Below are 16,951 nucleotides of genomic sequence, written 5' to 3' on the forward strand. Positions count from 1 at the left end.
ATTAAACCAATCTTTCAGTCTCCTTAGAGCCTGTCAAAAATTGCCAATGCTGACTGTATTTCAAGTCATCATGGCAGGGTATTGGGTAAAGTTTTCAATTAGCAATAATCACGCCTCGGATTGACCTCATGGGCTACGATACTGCCACTGCGCAAAGCTAACTGTTCAAGTGGGCCAGCTTTTAAGAGCTACAACGTAAGGAAACTTTAAGACAGCGGTGAGAAAAAGTTCATGACCATAAGCCATTGCAAAGGATTATGGGAGGCAATATTCTAATTAGGCCCGCTTCCTCCTACAGGGAAGCTTAAACCCCAACAAATTCCTCGGTCTTCTTATATGGCATCTTGGAATGGTTCCAAACCTATAACAGAGAGTGAGGGCAACCATATCTTGCAGCAAACCTTGTACAATTTTTTTTCTCTCTTTGGAAACAGTTTTGCCAAGATTCTACTACAGCAGCCATTAGGCAGAGTACACAATCGCTGGTCTACGTTCGTCCCCAAAGTCACACATTTCATGACTCCATCGATAGGAATGACCCTTGCCTAGCACCTGTCTTCTCTTCATCCACACTCAACATGCCTGAAAGAACATTTGTGGTGGCTATTTCAAAATTCCATGGTGTTCATTAGTAAGTGCTAGCGACCACCCAGCTATTCCTAAGGTTTGGTCTGATTGTCTCAAGCGGCAATTCACTGCCTTGATCCAGAAAATCTTTTTTTCCCAGAAATTCAATCAAACGTTATGTTCTGTTGGAAGACGTAATATAGGTCTCCAATTCTTTATTTCTTCCATTGCATTGAAGCATACAATAAATCAAAAGAAGTCAGGATAAAAAAATGATGAAAAAAAAGCTGAAAAGTTAAAATAAAAAGTGAAATTCTGGCTTAAAACTGGTCTCCAGAAAACATAGATAATAAAAATGATCAAGCCTAGGAAATGATTGTCGCTGCCAGCTTGATGCGGAAAGTAAGAGCCAAAGAAGACGGGTGCCGTGGCTGAAATTATCCTTCGTCAGAATTGGTGAAGTTCTCTATTTTTGTCAAACAAGCAAACACAGGGGAAAGCGCGAACGCAGTCCCCCACTACCATAAATTATGCAGTCGAGTTTCCCACATTTGAGGAAATCGCAGAGGTCAACTGGTACGGAGTGCAATGAACCAGCCTCACTCTGGGAGAGCCACCTTAGGGATCATGGCTATTGCTCCCCTGCCAGGTAAGTATGACATGACGGGTACATTCAAAGGCACGCCCGCTGGGAAGCCTTTCCTTTAGGCTGTGGTGAAATAATAAAGCAAGTTAAAAAAAAAAAAAGCAAATAAATAATCCAAATGATAGAAGGCTACAAAAGATTACCAAACCTCGTGGCTGATCGTTGTTTTCCTTAGCTACCAGTAATTTTAGTGCCTTCAGGTGGTTAGGTGTGAATAATTGAGCTGGATTCAGGGTGCGAAGGAGCAATTTGCATAAAGACAAATGCTAGGCCAATGAGCCGAAGGATGGGAATTCGTAGCATGTAGTGAGAATAGTGTGCTGCCGGAAACAAGTGAATTCAGTGGGAGAGAAAGGTAAAAGGGAAATGCTAAGAAGCCAGCGGAAGGAATGGTGCAACAGAGCTCAGGAAGAAACGGGAGTCACGTAAGACACGCCCTAGACATGGGGCGCCATAAACTTTTATTAAACCAATCTTTCAGTCTCCTTAGAGCCTGTCAAAAATTGCCAATGCTGACTGTATTTCAAGTCATCATGGCGGGGTATTGGGTAAAATTTTCAATTAGCAATAATCACGCCTCGGATTGACCTCATGGGCTACGATACTGCCACTGCGCAAAGCTAGCTGTTCAAGTGGGCCAGCTTTTAAGAGCTACCACGTAAGGAAACTTTAAGACAGCGGTGAGAAAAAGTTCATGACCATAAGCCATTGCAAAGGATTATGGGAGGCAATATTCTAATTAGGCCCGCTTCCTCCTACAGGGAAGCTTAAACCCCAACAAATTCCTCGGTCTTCTTATATGGCATCTTGGAATGGTTCCAAACCTATAACAGAGAGTGAGGGCAACCATATCTTGCAGGAAACCTTGTACAATTTTTTTTCGCTCTTTGGAAACAGTTTTGCCAAGATTCTACTACAGCAGCCATTAGGCAGAGTACACAATCCGCTGGTCTACGTTCGTCCCCAAAGTCACACATTTCATGACTCCATCGATAGGAATGACCCTTGCCTAGCACCTGTCTTCTCTTCATCCACACTCAACAGGGCTGAAAGAACATTTGTGGTGGCTTTTTCAAAATTCCATGGTGTTCATTAGTAAGTGCTAGCGACCACCCAGCTATTCCTAAGGTTTGGTCTGATTGTCTCAAGCGGCAATTCACTGCCTTGATCCAGAAAATCTTTTTTTCCCAGAAATTCAATCAAACGTTACGTTCTGTTGGAAGACGTAATATAGGTCTCCAATTCTTTATTTCTTCCATTGCATTGAAGCATACAATAAATCAAAAGAAGTCAGGATAAAAAAATGATGAAAAAAAAGCTGAAAAGTTAAAATAAAAAGTGAAATTCTGGCTTAAAACTGGTCTCCAGAAAACATAGATAATAAAAATGATCAAGCCTAGGAAATGATTGTCGCTGCCTGCTTGATGCGGAAAGTAAGAGCCAAAGAAGACGGGTGCCGTGGCTGAAATTATCCTTCGTCAGAATTGGTGAAGTTCTCTATTTTTGTCAAACAAGCAAACACAGGGGAAAGCGCGAACGCAGTCCCCCACTACCATAAATTATGCAGTCGAGTTTCCCACATTTGAGGAAATCGCAGAGGTCAACTGGTACGGAGTGCAATGAACCAGCCTCACTCTGGGAGAGCCACCTTAGGGATCATGGCTATTGCTCCCCTGCCAGGTAAGTATGACATGACGGGTACATTCAAAGGCACGCCCGCTGGGAAGCCTTTCCTTTAGGCTGTGGTGAAATAATAAAGCAAGTTAAAAAAAAAAAAAGCAAATAAATAATCCAAATGATAGAAGGCTACAAAAGATTACCAAACCTCGTGGCTGATCGTTGTTTTCCTTAGCTACCAGTAATTTTAGTGCCTTCAGGTGGTTAGGTGTGAATAATTGAGCTGGATTCAGGGTGCGAAGGAGCAATTTGCATAAAGACAAATGCTAGGCCAATGAGCCGAAGGATGGGAATTCGTAGCATGGAGTGAGAATAGTGTGCTGCCGGAAACAAGTGAATTCAGTGGGAGAGAAAGGTAAAAGGGAAATGCTAAGAAGCCAGCGGAAGGAATGGTGCAACAGAGCTCAGGAAGAAACGGGAGTCACGTAAGACACGCCCTAGACATGGGGCGCCATAAACTTTTATTAAACCAATCTTTCAGTCTCCTTAGAGCCTGTCAAAAATTGCCAATGCTGACTGTATTTCAAGTCATCATGGCGGGGTATTGGGTAAAGTTTTCAATTAGCAATAATCACGCCTCGGATTGACCTCATGGGCTACGATACTGCCACTGCGCAAAGTTAACTGTTCAAGTGGGCCAGCTTTTAAGAGCTACCACGTAAGGACACTTTAAGACAGCGGTGAGAAAAAGTTCATGACCATAAGCCATTGCAAATTATTGTGGGAGGCAATATTCTAATTAGGCCCGCTTCCTCCTACAGGGAAGCTTAAACCCCAACAAATTCCTCGGTCTTCTTATATGGCATCTTGGAATGGTTCCAAACCTATAACAGAGAGTGAGGGCAACCATATCTTGCAGCAAACCTTGTACAATTTTTTTTCTCTCTTTGGAAACGGTTTTGCCAAGATTCTACTACAGCAGCCATTAGGCAGAGTACACAATCCGCTGGTCTACGTTCGTCCCCAAAGTCACACATTTCATGACTCCATCGATAGGAATGACCCTTGCCTAGCACCTGTCTTCTCTTCATCCACACTCAACAGGGCTGAAAGAACATTTGTGGTGGCTTTTTCAAAATTCCATGGTGTTCATTAGTAAGTGCTAGCGACCACCCAGCTATTCCTAAGGTTTGGTCTGATTGTCTCAAGCGGCAATTCACTGCCTTGATCCAGAAAATCTTTTTTTCCCAGAAATTCAATCAAACGTTACGTTCTGTTGGAAGACGTAATATAGGTCTCCAATTCTTTATTTCTTCCATTGCATTGAAGCATACAATAAATCAAAAGAAGTCAGGATAAAAAAATGATGAAAAAAAAGCTGAAAAGTTAAAATAAAAAGTGAAATTCTGTCTTAAAACTGGTCTCCAGAAAACATAGATAATAAAAATGATCAAGCCTAGGAAATGATTGTCGCTGCCTGCTTGATGTGGAAAGTAAGAGCCAAAGAAGACGGGTGCCGTGGCTGAAATTATCCTTCATCAGAATTTGTGAAGTTCTCTATTTTTGTCAAACAAGCAAACACAGGGGAAAGCGCGAACGCAGTCCGCCACTACCATAAATTATGCAGTCGAGTTTCCCACATTTGAGGAAATCGCAGAGGTCAACTGGTACGGAGTGCAATGAACCAGCCTCACTCTGGGAGAGCCACCTTAGGGATCATGGCTATTGCTCCCCTGCCAGGTAAGTATGACATGACGGGTACATTCAAAGGCACGCCCGCTGGGAAGCCTTTCCTTTAGGCTGTGGTGAAATAATAAAGCAAGTTAAAAAAAAAAAAAAGCAAATAAATAATCCAAATGATAGAAGGCTACAAAAGATTACCAAACCTCGTGGCTGATCGTTGTTTTCCTTAGCTACCAGTAATTTTAGTGCCTTCAGGTGGTTAGGTGTGAATAATTGAGCTGGATTCAGGGTGCGAAGGAGCAATTTGCATAAAGGCAAATGCTAGGCCAATGAGCCGAAGGATGGGAATTCGTAGCATGTAGTGAGAATAGTGTGCTGCCGGAAACAAGTGAATTCAGTGGGAGAGAAAGGTAAAAGGGAAATGCTAAGAAGCCAGCGGAAGGAATAGTGCAACATAGCTCAGGAAGAAACGGGAGTCACGTAAGACACGCCCTAGACATGGGGCGCCATAAACTTTTATTAAACCAATCTTTCAGTCTCCTTAGAGCCTGTCAAAAATTGCCAATGCTGACTGTATTTCAAGTCATCATGGCGGGGTATTGGGTAAAGTTTTCAATTAGCAATAATCACGCCTCGGATTGACCTCATGGGCTACGATACTGCCACTGCGCAAAGTTAACTGTTCAAGTGGGCCAGCTTTTAAGAGCTACCACGTAAGGACACTTTAAGACAGCGGTGAGAAAAAGTTCATGACCATAAGCCATTGCAAAGGATTGTGGGAGGCAATATTCTAATTAGGCCCGCTTCCTCCTACAGGGAAGCTTAAACCCCAACAAATTCCTCGGTCTTCTTATATGGCATCTTGGAATGGTTCCAAACCTATAACAGAGAGTGAGGGCAACCATATCTTGCAGCAAACCTTGTACAATTTTTTTTCTCTCTTTGGAAACGGTTTTGCCAAGATTCTACTACAGCAGCCATTAGACAGAGTACACAATCCGCTGGTCTACGTTCGTCCCCAAAGTCACACATTTCATGACTCCATCAATAGGAATGACCCTTGCCTAGCACCTGTCTTCTCTTCATCCACACTCAACAGGGCTGAAAGAACATTTGTGGTGGCTTTTTCAAAATTCCATGGTGTTCATTAGTAAGTGCTAGCGACCACCCAGCTATTCCTAAGGTTTGGTCTGATTGTCTCAAGCGGCAATTCACTGCCTTGATCCAGAAAATCTTTTTTTCCCAGAAATTCAATCAAACGTTACGTTCTGTTGGAAGACGTAATATAGGTCTCCAATTCTTTATTTCTTCCATTGCATTGAAGCATACAATAAATCAAAAGAAGTCAGGATAAAAAAATGATGAAAAAAAAGCTGAAAAGTTAAAATAAAAAGTGAAATTCTGGCTTAAAACTGGTCTCCAGAAAACATAGATAATAAAAATGATCAAGCCTAGGAAATGATTGTCGCTGCCTGCTTGATGTGGAAAGTAAGAGCCAAAGAAGACGGGTGCCGTGGCTGAAATTATCCTTCATCAGAATTGGTGAAGTTCTCTATTTTTGTCAAACAAGCAAACACAGGGGAAAGCGCGAACGCAGTCCCCCACTACCATAAATTATGCAGTCGAGTTTCCCACATTTGAGGAAATCGCAGAGGTCAACTGGTACGGAGTGCAATGAACCAGCCTCACTCTGGGAGAGCCACCTTAGGGATCATGGCTATTGCTCCCCTGCCAGGTAAGTATGACATGACGGGTACATTCAAAGGCACGCCCGCTGGGAAGCCTTTCCTTTAGGCTGTGGTGAAATAATAAAGCAAGTTAAAAAAAAAAAAAGCAAATAAATAATCCAAATGATAGAAGGCTACAAAAGATTACCAAACCTCATGGCTGATCGTTGTTTTCCTTAGCTACCAGTAATTTTAGTGCCTTCAGGTGGTTAGGTGTGAATAATTGAGCTGGATTCAGGGTGCGAAGGAGCAATTTGCATAAAGGCAAATGCTAGGCCAATGAGCCGAAGGATGGGAATTCGTAGCATCTAGTGAGAATAGTGTGCTGCCGGAAACAAGTGAATTCAGTGGGAGAGAAAGGTAAAAGGGAAATGCTAAGAAGCCAGCGGAAGGAATGGTGCAACAGAGCTCAGGAAGAAACGGGAGTCACGTAAGACACGCCCTAGACATGGGGCGCCATAAACTTTTATTAAACCAATCTTTCAGTCTCCTTAGAGCCTGTCAAAAATTGCCAATGCTGACTGTATTTCAAGTCATCATGGCAGGGTATTGGGTAAAGTTTTCAATTAGCAATAATCACGCCTCGGATTGACCTCATGGGCTACGATACTGCCACTGCGCAAAGCTAGCTGTTCAAGTGGGCCAGCTTTTAAGAGCTACCACGTAAGGAAACTTTAAGACAGCGGTGAGAAAAAGTTCATGACCATAAGCCATTGCAAAGGATTATGGGAGGCAATATTCTAATTAGGCCCGCTTCCTCCTACAGGGAAGCTTAAACCCCAACAAATTCCTCGGTCTTCTTATATGGCATCTTGGAATGGTTCCAAACCTATAACAGAGAGTGAGGGCAACCATATCTTGCAGCAAACCTTGTACAATTTTTTTTCGCTCTTTGGAAACAGTTTTGCCAAGATTCTACTACAGCAGCCATTAGGCAGAGTACACAATCCGCTGGTCTACGTTCGTCCCCAAAGTCACACATTTCATGACTCCATCGATAGGAATGACCCTTGCCTAGCACCTGTCTTCTCTTCATCCACACTCAACAGGGCTGAAAGAACATTTGTGGTGGCTTTTTCAAAATTCCATGGTGTTCATTAGTAAGTGCTAGCGACCACCCAGCTATTCCTAAGGTTTGGTCTGATTGTCTCAAGCGGCAATTCACTGCCTTGATCCAGAAAATCTTTTTTTCCCAGAAATTCAATCAAACGTTACGTTCTGTTGGAAGACGTAATATAGGTCTCCAATTCTTTATTTCTTCCATTGCATTGAAGCATACAATAAATCAAAAGAAGTCAGGACAAAAAAATGATGAAAAAAAAGCTGAAAAGTTAAAATAAAAAGTGAAATTCTGGCTTAAAACTGGTCTCCAGAAAACATAGATAATAAAAATGATCAAGCCTAGGAAATGATTGTCGCTGCCTGCTTGATGCGGAAAGTAAGAGCCAAAGAAGACGGGTGCCGTGGCTGAAATTATCCTTCGTCAGAATTGGTGAAGTTCTCTATTTTTGTCAAACAAGCAAACACAGGGGAAAGCGCGAACGCAGTCCCCCACTACCATAAATTATGCAGTCGAGTTTCCCACATTTGAGGAAATCGCAGAGGTCAACTGGTACGGAGTGCAATGAACCAGCCTCACTCTGGGAGAGCCACCTTAGGGATCATGGCTATTGCTCCCCTGCCAGGTAAGTATGACATGACGGGTACATTCAAAGGCACGCCCGCTGGGAAGCCTTTCCTTTAGGCTGTGGTGAAATAATAAAGCAAGTTAAAAAAAAAAAAAAGCAAATAAATAATCCAAATGATAGAAGGCTACAAAAGATTACCAAACCTCGTGGCTGATCGTTGTTTTCCTTAGCTACCAGTAATTTTAGTGCCTTCAGGTGGTTAGGTGTGAATAATTGAGCTGGATTCAGGGTGCGAAGGAGCAATTTGCATAAAGGCAAATGCTAGGCCAATGAGCCGAAGGATGGGAATTCGTAGCATGTAGTGAGAATAGTGTGCTGCCGGAAACAAGTGAATTCAGTGGGAGAGAAAGGTAAAAGGGAAATGCTAAGAAGCCAGCAGAAGGAATGGTGCAACAGAGCTCAGGAAGAAACGGGAGTCACCTATAACAGAGAGTGAGGGCAACCATATCTTGCAGCAAACCTTGTACAATTTTTTTTCTCTCTTTGGAAACGGTTTTGCCAAGATTCTACTACAGCAGCCATTAGGCAGAGTACACAATCCGCTGGTCTACGTTCGTCCCCAAAGTCACACATTTCATGACTCCATCGATAGGAATGACCCTTGCCTAGCACCTGTCTTCTCTTCATCCACACTCAACAGGGCTGAAAGAACATTTGTGGTGGCTTTTTCAAAATTCCATGGTGTTCATTAGTAAGTGCTAGCGACCACCCAGCTATTCCTAAGGTTTGGTCTGATTGTCTCAAGCGGCAATTCACTGCCTTGATCCAGAAAATCTTTTTTTTCCCAGAAATTCAATCAAACGTTACGTTCTGTTGGAAGACGTAATATAGGTCTCCAATTCTTTATTTCTTCCATTGCATTGAAGCATACAATAAATCAAAAGAAGTCAGGATAAAAAAATGATGAAAAAAAAGCTGAAAAGTTAAAATAAAAAGTGAAATTCTGGCTTAAAACTGGTCTCCAGAAAACATAGATAATAAAAATGATCAAGCCTAGGAAATGATTGTCGCTGCCTGCTTGATGTGGAAAGTAAGAGCCAAAGAAGACGGGTGCCGTGGCTGAAATTATCCTTCGTCAGAATTGGTGAAGTTCTCTATTTTTGTCAAACAAGCAAACACAGGGGAAAGCGCGAACGCAGTCCCCCACTACCATAAATTATGCAGTCGAGTTTCCCACATTTGAGGAAATCGCAGAGGTCAACTGGTACGGAGTGCAATGAACCAGCCTCACTCTGGGAGAGCCACCTTAGGGATCATGGCTATTGCTCCCCTGCCAGGTAAGTATGACATGACGGGTACATTCAAAGGCACGCCCGCTGGGAAGCCTTTCCTTTAGGCTGTGGTGAAATAATAAAGCAAGTTAAAAAAAAAAAAAAGCAAATAAATAATCCAAATGATAGAAGGCTACAAAAGATTACCAAACCTCGTGGCTGATCGTTGTTTTCCTTAGCTACCAGTAATTTTAGTGCCTTCAGGTGGTTAGGTGTGAATAATTGAGCTGGATTCAGGGTGCGAAGGAGCAATTTGCATAAAGGCAAATGCTAGGCCAATGAGCCGAAGGATGGGAATTCGTAGCATGTAGTGAGAATAGTGTGCTGCCGGAAACAAGTGAATTCAGTGGGAGAGAAAGGTAAAAGGGAAATGCTAAGAAGCCAGCAGAAGGAATGGTGCAACAGAGCTCAGGAAGAAACGGGAGTCACCTATAACAGAGAGTGAGGGCAACCATATCTTGCAGCAAACCTTGTACAATTTTTTTTCTCTCTTTGGAAACGGTTTTGCCAAGATTCTACTACAGCAGCCATTAGGCAGAGTACACAATCCGCTGGTCTACGTTCGTCCCCAAAGTCACACATTTCATGACTCCATCGATAGGAATGACCCTTGCCTAGCACCTGTCTTCTCTTCATCCACACTCAACAGGGCTGAAAGAACATTTGTGGTGGCTTTTTCAAAATTCCATGGTGTTCATTAGTAAGTGCTAGCGACCACCCAGCTATTCCTAAGGTTTGGTCTGATTGTCTCAAGCGGCAATTCACTGCCTTGATCCAGAAAATCTTTTTTTTCCCAGAAATTCAATCAAACGTTACGTTCTGTTGGAAGACGTAATATAGGTCTCCAATTCTTTATTTCTTCCATTGCATTGAAGCATACAATAAATCAAAAGAAGTCAGGATAAAAAAATGATGAAAAAAAAGCTGAAAAGTTAAAATAAAAAGTGAAATTCTGGCTTAAAACTGGTCTCCAGAAAACATAGATAATAAAAATGATCAAGCCTAGGAAATGATTGTCGCTGCCTGCTTGATGTGGAAAGTAAGAGCCAAAGAAGACGGGTGCCGTGGCTGAAATTATCCTTCGTCAGAATTGGTGAAGTTCTCTATTTTTGTCAAACAAGCAAACACAGGGGAAAGCGCGAACGCAGTCCCCCACTACAATAAATTATGCAGTCGAGTTTCCCACATTTGAGGAAATCGCAGAGGTCAACTGGTACGGAGTGCAATGAACCAGCCTCACTCTGGGAGAACCACCTTAGGGATCATGGCTATTGCTCCCCTGCCAGGTAAGTATGACATGACGGGTACATTCAAAGGCACGCCCGCTGGGAAGCCTTTCCTTTAGGCTGTGGTGAAATAATAAAGCAAGTTAAAAAAAAAAAAAGCAAATAAATAATCCAAATGATAGAAGGCTACAAAAGATTACCAAACCTCGTGGCTGATCGTTGTTTTCCTTAGCTACCAGTAATTTTAGTGCCTTCAGGTGGTTAGGTGTGAATAATTGAGCTGGATTCAGGGTGCGAAGGAGCAATTTGCATAAAGGCAAATGCTAGGCCAATGAGCCGAAGGATGGGAATTCGTAGCATGTAGTGAGAATAGTGTGCTGCCGGAAACAAGTGAATTCAGTGGGAGAGAAAGGTAAAAGGGAAATGCTAAGAAGCCAGCAGAAGGAATGGTGCAACAGAGCTCAGGAAGAAACGGGAGTCACGTAAGACACGCCCTAGACATGGGGCGCCATAAACTTTTATTAAACCAATCTTTCAGTCTCCTTAGAGCCTGTCAAAAATTGCCAATGCTGACTGTATTTCAAGTCATCATGGCAGGGTATTGGGTAAAGTTTTCAATTAGCAATAATCACGCCTCGGATTGACCTCATGGGCTACGATACTGCCACTGCGCAAAGCTAACTGTTCAAGTGGGCCAGCTTTTAAGAGCTACAACGTAAGGAAACTTTAAGACAGCGGTGAGAAAAAGTTCATGACCATAAGCCATTGCAAAGGATTATGGGAGGCAATATTCTAATTAGGCCCGCTTCCTCCTACAGGGAAGCTTAAACCCCAACAAATTCCTCGGTCTTCTTATATGGCATCTTGGAATGGTTCCAAACCTATAACAGAGACTGAGGGCAACCATATCTTGCAGCAAACCTTGTACAATTTTTTTTCTCTCTTTGGAAACAGTTTTGCCAAGATTCTACTACAGCAGCCATTAGGCAGAGTACACAATCGCTGGTCTACGTTCGTCCCCAAAGTCACACATTTCATGACTCCATCGATAGGAATGACCCTTGCCTAGCACCTGTCTTCTCTTCATCCACACTCAACATGCCTGAAAGAACATTTGTGGTGGCTATTTCAAAATTCCATGGTGTTCATTAGTAAGTGCTAGCGACCACCCAGCTATTCCTAAGGTTTGGTCTGATTGTCTCAAGCGGCAATTCACTGCCTTGATCCAGAAAATCTTTTTTTCCCAGAAATTCAATCAAACGTTATGTTCTGTTGGAAGACGTAATATAGGTCTCCAATTCTTTATTTCTTCCATTGCATTGAAGCATACAATAAATCAAAAGAAGTCAGGATAAAAAAATGATGAAAAAAAAGCTGAAAAGTTAAAATAAAAAGTGAAATTCTGGCTTAAAACTGGTCTCCAGAAGGGGGGCGGGGCTTGCCAAGCATCCTGACCAGACGCCATTTCCCAAAGCTCCCCAACACCAAAACCCAATCCTAAGGATTGAGGCGGAACCAAGCCCAATCTGCACCCCACAATACCACCATTGAAATCGGGAAGCCGTGGAGCATCGATAGATGCCTTTTTTTCAGCCACAAAAGTCGGCACGACGGAAGCACAGAACCGCGGCCTACCCCACGCTGTTAGGCCTCGAGAGCTTCCTGGGCGGCATCGGACCGATCAGCGCAGAAACACCCCATACCTCAACCCGGTCTGCCTCACCGACCAACATGTCGGGCATGGGCCGGCGCTCCCAAAAGGCACACACTCCGGCGGAGGGCAGAGACATTGGAGCCATGCTCCAGAAGCAGTCGCAGCCTAGGCCCTCTGTCGCAAATGAAAACCCCGACAAGGACCGGAGCGCGGTGCCACAACACAGGCCGCGACACTCACCAACACCTCCGGCTGAATCTCCGGAATCATCCGACGACTCCGCACCGACCACTAAGAAGGACCTAAAACTAATGCTGGCAGAAATCCACAAAATGCTGGCGGCTGATTCGGCCATCCTCAAAAAAGAAGTGAGAGCAGTGTCGGAAAGAGTCCGAACAAATGAAGCCACCTTAACAGAGGTACAGACCCAGCTCACGGAGATGGCAGACTCCATAAAAGCACTGCAAAATCAGCAACAGTCCACCTCTCTTAAGCTTGCCACCCTGGAGGACCGCCAAAGACGCACTCATATTAAGATAAGGGGCATTCCTGCAACAATAACAGCAGAGGAACTGCCTCATTACGTTAGGAGGTTACTGGCCACGATTCTGCCACATGCAATGGCCAAGAAAATAGCCATTGACAGTGTATACCGCCTCCCGAATCACCCTCACCTACGGTCTACCACGGGGCGAGACGTTATCCTCCGCTGCACCTCCCTACCTGACAAACTCCAAATACTTGCAGCACTAAAGAACAAAACGCCACTTACCTTCGAAAACTCAAACCTGGCCTTCTTCCAAGACCTGACAAGATCCACGCTCATGCTCCGCAAATCATTCAAACCGGTCACGACACTGCTACAAACCGCAGGGCTGACCTACCGCTGGGGATGGAACGGCTCTCTATCAGTGTCACAAGACGGAAAGACACACACGATATCGTCTATGTTAGAGGCGGCAACCCTCCTGGAAACCCTGGGGCTGACACCCGCGGATACACCCGCTACTGAAGGAACAACTGCGGCAAGATGGGACCCGGCCTCCATACAACCGTTCGTCCCCAGAGCAGCGAACCAACGAGAGACTGATACCCCCGAATGAAGAGCCCAGATAGGACATTTGAAACCACACTACCACTGAAAGTTTCCACTTTTGTTTGTTTCACTACATGTCCATCATATACTCACCTACCTAAGCTCCACTGGGCACAGGCTTAGAACACGATCACGCCGGCAAGACGGCAGACACCAGAACCGCACTAAGCGATGGAAAATAATACTCTCTCTCTCCCCCCCCCCCCCCCCCCCCCCCCGTAGCCCCCCTGGTCAGGGGCTTCAAACCCGCTTGCATACCCTAGACCACACAAAACACGAACCAGGCTTATAGGCCCAAACCTTGCACACTATGCAAACGCTCACTTAACTTGAGATATCTCGAAACCATTTATATTTTATTAAACCCGCGCACACGAGTACCGGCAGATCAAGGGAATAAATCATAACATGCAACTCTCAGGCACGCAACCCCCAACTGCCCATCCCACCCTCGTGAAGCACCTCAGCATTAACACACTCATTACCAGTCTCTTGTCTAGAGATCAACGCACCATTACAACCCGCACTTAGCACCTAGACAGACTGCCTCCACACAACATTGTACAATAGTACACTTGACACAGCTTGTTACACCTTAAAAAATTGTGCTTATGTTATCATGCTTTATGCCTTTGTATCCAATGTACTTGCACTGGCTGTTGTGGCCACGCAAGATGCTCTGTTAAGAACTGCACGCAAAAATAAAGAATTAAAAAAAAAAAACTGGTCTCCAGAAAACATAGATAATAAAAATGATCAAGCCTAGGAAATGATTGTCGCTGCCAGCTTGATGCGGAAAGTAAGAGCCAAAGAAGACGGGTGCCGTGGCTGAAATTATCCTTCGTCAGAATTGGTGAAGTTCTCTATTTTTGTCAAACAAGCAAACACAGGGGAAAGCGCGAACGCAGTCCCCCACTACCATAAATTATGCAGTCGAGTTTCCCACATTTGAGGAAATCGCAGAGGTCAACTGGTACGGAGTGCAATGAACCAGCCTCACTCTGGGAGAGCCACCTTAGGGATCATGGCTATTGCTCCCCTGCCAGGTAAGTATGACATGACGGGTACATTCAAAGGCACGCCCGCTGGGAAGCCTTTCCTTTAGGCTGTGGTGAAATAATAAAGCAAGTTAAAAAAAAAAAAAGCAAATAAATAATCCAAATGATAGAAGGCTACAAAAGATTACCAAACCTCGTGGCTGATCGTTGTTTTCCTTAGCTACCAGTAATTTTAGTGCCTTCAGGTGGTTAGGTGTGAATAATTGAGCTGGATTCAGGGTGCGAAGGAGCAATTTGCATAAAGACAAATGCTAGGCCAATGAGCCGAAGGATGGGAATTCGTAGCATGTAGTGAGAATAGTGTGCTGCCGGAAACAAGTGAATTCAGTGGGAGAGAAAGGTAAAAGGGAAATGCTAAGAAGCCAGCGGAAGGAATGGTGCAACAGAGCTCAGGAAGAAACGGGAGTCACGTAAGACACGCCCTAGACATGGGGCGCCATAAACTTTTATTAAACCAATCTTTCAGTCTCCTTAGAGCCTGTCAAAAATTGCCAATGCTGACTGTATTTCAAGTCATCATGGCGGGGTATTGGGTAAAGTTTTCAATTAGCAATAATCACGCCTCGGATTGACCTCATGGGCTACGATACTGCCACTGCGCAAAGCTAGCTGTTCAAGTGGGCCAGCTTTTAAGAGCTACCACGTAAGGAAACTTTAAGACAGCGGTGAGAAAAAGTTCATGACCATAAGCCATTGCAAAGGATTATGGGAGGCAATATTCTAATTAGGCCCGCTTCCTCCTACAGGGAAGCTTAAACCCCAACAAATTCCTCGGTCTTCTTATATGGCATCTTGGAATGGTTCCAAACCTATAACAGAGAGTGAGGGCAACCATATCTTGCAGGAAACCTTGTACAATTTTTTTTCGCTCTTTGGAAACAGTTTTGCCAAGATTCTACTACAGCAGCCATTAGGCAGAGTACACAATCCGCTGGTCTACGTTCGTCCCCAAAGTCACACATTTCATGACTCCATCGATAGGAATGACCCTTGCCTAGCACCTGTCTTCTCTTCATCCACACTCAACAGGGCTGAAAGAACATTTGTGGTGGCTTTTTCAAAATTCCATGGTGTTCATTAGTAAGTGCTAGCGACCACCCAGCTATTCCTAAGGTTTGGTCTGATTGTCTCAAGCGGCAATTCACTGCCTTGATCCAGAAAATCTTTTTTTCCCAGAAATTCAATCAAACGTTACGTTCTGTTGGAAGACGTAATATAGGTCTCCAATTCTTTATTTCTTCCATTGCATTGAAGCATACAATAAATCAAAAGAAGTCAGGATAAAAAAATGATGAAAAAAAAGCTGAAAAGTTAAAATAAAAAGTGAAATTCTGGCTTAAAACTGGTCTCCAGAAAACATAGATAATAAAAATGATCAAGCCTAGGAAATGATTGTCGCTGCCTGCTTGATGCGGAAAGTAAGAGCCAAAGAAGACGGGTGCCGTGGCTGAAATTATCCTTCGTCAGAATTGGTGAAGTTCTCTATTTTTGTCAAACAAGCAAACACAGGGGAAAGCGCGAACGCAGTCCCCCACTACCATAAATTATGCAGTCGAGTTTCCCACATTTGAGGAAATCGCAGAGGTCAACTGGTACGGAGTGCAATGAACCAGCCTCACTCTGGGAGAGCCACCTTAGGGATCATGGCTATTGCTCCCCTGCCAGGTAAGTATGACATGACGGGTACATTCAAAGGCACGCCCGCTGGGAAGCCTTTCCTTTAGGCTGTGGTGAAATAATAAAGCAAGTTAAAAAAAAAAAAAGCAAATAAATAATCCAAATGATAGAAGGCTACAAAAGATTACCAAACCTCGTGGCTGATCGTTGTTTTCCTTAGCTACCAGTAATTTTAGTGCCTTCAGGTGGTTAGGTGTGAATAATTGAGCTGGATTCAGGGTGCGAAGGAGCAATTTGCATAAAGACAAATGCTAGGCCAATGAGCCGAAGGATGGGAATTCGTAGCATGGAGTGAGAATAGTGTGCTGCCGGAAACAAGTGAATTCAGTGGGAGAGAAAGGTAAAAGGGAAATGCTAAGAAGCCAGCGGAAGGAATGGTGCAACAGAGCTCAGGAAGAAACGGGAGTCACGTAAGACACGCCCTAGACATGGGGCGCCATAAACTTTTATTAAACCAATCTTTCAGTCTCCTTAGAGCCTGTCAAAAATTGCCAATGCTGACTGTATTTCAAGTCATCATGGCGGGGTATTGGGTAAAGTTTTCAATTAGCAATAATCACGCCTCGGATTGACCTCATGGGCTACGATACTGCCACTGCGCAAAGTTAACTGTTCAAGTGGGCCAGCTTTTAAGAGCTACCACGTAAGGACACTTTAAGACAGCGGTGAGAAAAAGTTCATGACCATAAGCCATTGCAAATTATTGTGGGAGGCAATATTCTAATTAGGCCCGCTTCCTCCTACAGGGAAGCTTAAACCCCAACAAATTCCTCGGTCTTCTTATATGGCATCTTGGAATGGTTCCAAACCTATAACAGAGAGTGAGGGCAACCATATCTTGCAGCAAACCTTGTACAATTTTTTTTCTCTCTTTGGAAACGGTTTTGCCAAGATTCTACTACAGCAGCCATTAGGCAGAGTACACAATCCGCTGGTCTACGTTCGTCCCCAAAGTCACACATTTCATGACTCCATCGATAGGAATGACCCTTGCCTAGCACCTGTCTTCTCTTCATCCACACTCAACAGGGCTGAAAGAAC

General features: G+C 43.9%; 17 non-coding genes across 17 annotated transcripts; all 17 read right to left on the reverse strand.

Moving 5' to 3' along the window:
- Positions 1–18: 18 nt before the first annotated feature.
- On the reverse strand, positions 19–159 carry LOC134593246 (U4 spliceosomal RNA). Its single transcript, XR_010089754.1, has one exon. It is a non-coding gene; the product is annotated as a U4 spliceosomal RNA (small nuclear RNA).
- Positions 160–1,057: 898 nt separating this feature from the next.
- On the reverse strand, positions 1,058–1,224 carry LOC134589839 (U1 spliceosomal RNA). Its single transcript, XR_010086853.1, has one exon. It is a non-coding gene; the product is annotated as a U1 spliceosomal RNA (small nuclear RNA).
- A 470-nt stretch (positions 1,225–1,694) lies between these two features.
- LOC134593126 (U4 spliceosomal RNA) lies at positions 1,695–1,835 on the reverse strand. Its single transcript, XR_010089653.1, has one exon. It is a non-coding gene; the product is annotated as a U4 spliceosomal RNA (small nuclear RNA).
- Positions 1,836–2,734: 899 nt separating this feature from the next.
- On the reverse strand, positions 2,735–2,901 carry LOC134589840 (U1 spliceosomal RNA). Its single transcript, XR_010086854.1, has one exon. It is a non-coding gene; the product is annotated as a U1 spliceosomal RNA (small nuclear RNA).
- A 470-nt stretch (positions 2,902–3,371) lies between these two features.
- Positions 3,372–3,512, reverse strand: LOC134592742 (U4 spliceosomal RNA). The gene has a single exon (XR_010089324.1). It is a non-coding gene; the product is annotated as a U4 spliceosomal RNA (small nuclear RNA).
- An 899-nt stretch (positions 3,513–4,411) lies between these two features.
- LOC134591256 (U1 spliceosomal RNA) lies at positions 4,412–4,578 on the reverse strand. Its single transcript, XR_010088059.1, has one exon. It is a non-coding gene; the product is annotated as a U1 spliceosomal RNA (small nuclear RNA).
- A 471-nt stretch (positions 4,579–5,049) lies between these two features.
- On the reverse strand, positions 5,050–5,190 carry LOC134592743 (U4 spliceosomal RNA). The gene has a single exon (XR_010089325.1). It is a non-coding gene; the product is annotated as a U4 spliceosomal RNA (small nuclear RNA).
- An 899-nt stretch (positions 5,191–6,089) lies between these two features.
- On the reverse strand, positions 6,090–6,256 carry LOC134589841 (U1 spliceosomal RNA). The gene has a single exon (XR_010086855.1). It is a non-coding gene; the product is annotated as a U1 spliceosomal RNA (small nuclear RNA).
- Positions 6,257–6,726: 470 nt separating this feature from the next.
- Positions 6,727–6,867, reverse strand: LOC134593247 (U4 spliceosomal RNA). Its single transcript, XR_010089755.1, has one exon. It is a non-coding gene; the product is annotated as a U4 spliceosomal RNA (small nuclear RNA).
- Positions 6,868–7,766: 899 nt separating this feature from the next.
- LOC134589842 (U1 spliceosomal RNA) lies at positions 7,767–7,933 on the reverse strand. The gene has a single exon (XR_010086856.1). It is a non-coding gene; the product is annotated as a U1 spliceosomal RNA (small nuclear RNA).
- A 1,113-nt stretch (positions 7,934–9,046) lies between these two features.
- LOC134589844 (U1 spliceosomal RNA) lies at positions 9,047–9,213 on the reverse strand. The gene has a single exon (XR_010086857.1). It is a non-coding gene; the product is annotated as a U1 spliceosomal RNA (small nuclear RNA).
- Positions 9,214–10,326: 1,113 nt separating this feature from the next.
- Positions 10,327–10,493, reverse strand: LOC134590843 (U1 spliceosomal RNA). Its single transcript, XR_010087708.1, has one exon. It is a non-coding gene; the product is annotated as a U1 spliceosomal RNA (small nuclear RNA).
- Positions 10,494–10,963: 470 nt separating this feature from the next.
- LOC134593248 (U4 spliceosomal RNA) lies at positions 10,964–11,104 on the reverse strand. The gene has a single exon (XR_010089756.1). It is a non-coding gene; the product is annotated as a U4 spliceosomal RNA (small nuclear RNA).
- Positions 11,105–14,062: 2,958 nt separating this feature from the next.
- Positions 14,063–14,229, reverse strand: LOC134589845 (U1 spliceosomal RNA). The gene has a single exon (XR_010086858.1). It is a non-coding gene; the product is annotated as a U1 spliceosomal RNA (small nuclear RNA).
- A 470-nt stretch (positions 14,230–14,699) lies between these two features.
- LOC134592225 (U4 spliceosomal RNA) lies at positions 14,700–14,840 on the reverse strand. Its single transcript, XR_010088881.1, has one exon. It is a non-coding gene; the product is annotated as a U4 spliceosomal RNA (small nuclear RNA).
- An 899-nt stretch (positions 14,841–15,739) lies between these two features.
- Positions 15,740–15,906, reverse strand: LOC134589846 (U1 spliceosomal RNA). The gene has a single exon (XR_010086859.1). It is a non-coding gene; the product is annotated as a U1 spliceosomal RNA (small nuclear RNA).
- A 470-nt stretch (positions 15,907–16,376) lies between these two features.
- On the reverse strand, positions 16,377–16,517 carry LOC134592744 (U4 spliceosomal RNA). The gene has a single exon (XR_010089326.1). It is a non-coding gene; the product is annotated as a U4 spliceosomal RNA (small nuclear RNA).
- Between the last annotated feature and the right edge of the window lie 434 nt (positions 16,518–16,951).

The sequence above is a fragment of the Pelobates fuscus genome, chromosome 2 (genome assembly GCF_036172605.1).
Source record: "Pelobates fuscus isolate aPelFus1 chromosome 2, aPelFus1.pri, whole genome shotgun sequence".
NCBI classification, from domain to species: Eukaryota; Metazoa; Chordata; class Amphibia; order Anura; family Pelobatidae; genus Pelobates; species Pelobates fuscus.